Source organism: Neomonachus schauinslandi, chromosome 4 (genome assembly GCF_002201575.2).
Source record: "Neomonachus schauinslandi chromosome 4, ASM220157v2, whole genome shotgun sequence".
Lineage (NCBI taxonomy): Eukaryota > Metazoa > Chordata > Mammalia > Carnivora > Phocidae > Neomonachus > Neomonachus schauinslandi.
Window position 1 is genome coordinate 165,995,857 of NC_058406.1, and position 2,757 is coordinate 165,998,613.

Below are 2,757 nucleotides of genomic sequence, written 5' to 3' on the forward strand. Positions count from 1 at the left end.
TATTTAGATTCCACCACATAGCTTTTGAACAGCAAGGGAGTATACTCAGTAGGGTAGCAAGGATTTGATGATGATGGAAAATGGAAAATCAATCTGGAGGAATTAAGTTTTATTATTGAACACTTAAGCGGTGGGGTAATCACTTAAAGTGAATTCCCCCCTCAAAGCCTAAGCTGACCCCTGCCAACTTTAAATCCCCAGCCTTCCTATTACACAGCACATCATTTTAAAAAGTGAATTAACTGGCTGTTGAGTGAGCCAGAGGTTCAAGGTTCCCACTTCCCCTCATTTAGCAGATTCTCAGCCATATGAGACATGGAGACTGGCTGTATGAAAACGACGAAGTCAGCCCTCCAGAATCACTGCCGGAGAGGCCTGGAGCAGTCTCAGAAATGAGAATAAGGAGGTCTGAAGTCTATTTTAGGCTCTCCAAGATAATCACCTTCTTCGTTTCTCTAAATGGAAAGCCAGCAAGAACTGCTATAGTTAGCACATGATCGGGCAAACTCATGAATAGCTCGAAGTTATCTGCCAAGTATCAACCCTGTCTGCCATTCTGCCTGCCCTGTCTTTTCCCAGCAGTCTTATGTTCCAATTCTCTTCGCTCCTTTTGGGTAATTACTTCTTCCCTGTGCACCTCCCCACTGGATCCCCTTGGCTGCCCCCCAAACCCTTCACCAAGTTTGTACTGTTTTTTTAGTAGCCGTAAGTATTCACATTATGATTATTATTTCATGATTGTAATTTTATTTCACTCCACAAATAGGCACTGAGCACCTACTATGTATCAGGCAAAAGACAAAGTCCTATCTCTCTCTGAGATTCCTTTTGGGCAAGGCAGGCAGATGCCATCCTAACAAATATGTGAAATAGGTTCACTTCATTTAGCAATTAAGAGGAAGAAAAATAGTTCAAAAGTTACATGATGATGAGGGGGTAAGCACAGAGAGCCACATTCTACGGAGTCATGGGGTAAATGCTCATTGAGGCAGTGGGAGATAAGCCAAGACCTCAGTGATGAGAAAGGGCCAGATCTGAGATTTGAGAGGATCATTCTGGACAGAGGAATCACAGGTGCAAAACCATTGGTGGTGCCAGATTTTTAATCCAGCAGGTGGTTGGGTGTAGGCTAATAGGAAGGGGGGATTCAGGATTTATCTGGAAGTTACATTTGCAGAGCAAGCACATTCTTCTTGCTTATACAGTGTGTTGAAAGACTACACTTTCAGGGATTGCTTCTTTTTTTTTAATTTTATTTCAGGGATCATTTCTATAGTTTGTTATTTATATAGTGTGTTGAATGTGTGCTTTTACTGTGAGTGGCTTGGGGAAAGTTTGTAGAGATTTTACGGAGGGGAGAAGAGCTCCTTTGTCAATGGCATATGTGACATCCTGCTCATAAGGGCTATGGCTTAGATATAATACAGGGTAGACTATGGGAAATTCCCAGTGTCCTAGCTGCACATTCACTCTTTTTAGTGCTCCAAAAACATACCAGAATGCAAGAGTGGCATAATTATGGGTATTATTTTCAAGTTTGCTTTGATTTTTATATAAAAATTTAGAATTAAAATTATTAATTTCACACTACTCCCAGAGTACCTCACACACTGTTGGGTAGCCTGGCTGTCCTCTAGGTCACTCTCTTTCTTCTTGTCATCATCAAAATCTCTCCTCACGTAGCTGTTACAGTGAAATTGGAAAAGTCTGATGACTTAGTTTACACGCAGTTGTCCTTGGGAAATAGTGACCTAATATGTCTATTCTCCAAGTATGTGCCTTAGAATAGGGGCAATGATTTCACCAGTAAAAAGTGTTCGGATGTGGGTGAGTGAATTCAAGCCTAAGTCAGGGATATAGGAGACCAATGTTGAGGCAAGAGCCCTTCAGAACTCTTGATTCCACCCCATGTAGCTCTTCTCCACACATACGGTGTTGCCTACGATCCTAATGTTTTAGAATACTGCTCCCTTTCCCTACTACTTTGTGGTTTTTAGGCTCTTGAAAATTAATGCTGTGATGCTCTAGAAATGCATAAGACTCAACAAGTAATGAAAATAATTTGTAGCTACCATCATTTTTATCCTTCTAGAAGGCTCTCTCCTCCAAACAATTTATTTCTGTGAAGCATAAAGGTTCTCCTGAATAACAACACAAAAACGATAATAATAATAGCCAACGCAGGTGGTGTTCTCTGTGTGCCAAGGTTCGTACTGAGTCATACTGACTCACTTAATCCTTGCAACAACCCTGTGTCGTGGGCATTGTTGCCCATCCCCATTTTAAGAACAAGAAAATGGAGACACTTAACGCTAAATTCACACACTTGTAAATGGGTCGATAATTTAGGAACTGAGTATGTAACATCATCTTAGTAAGAGCTTCAACCATGGAGTCACATCCCAGAGGATAGGATTTATTAATCACTAAACTCATCTGTCAGAAAATGCCAACAGCATCCACTGTTTGGGATGAGGGGGCCTTATCAAGAAAATTTATTCTTGTTAGAGAGTGCTATAAAGCTACAGAGAGGTTTTCAACTTTTAATTATTAAACAGTGAAATAGAATTTCAGATGAATCCCTCAGATGTAATTTATATTATAATGTTTTATATTGCTTTATGTACAGATGTCAGGAAAGATGACTCTTAAATGAATTTTATAGGATTAAGGGAGGGCTCATGGTCTCAGCTCCAGAGACGAAGGCCTGAAAGAAATCTTCACTGAAACCTGAAAATGTCAGAGGTAAAAGGCCTT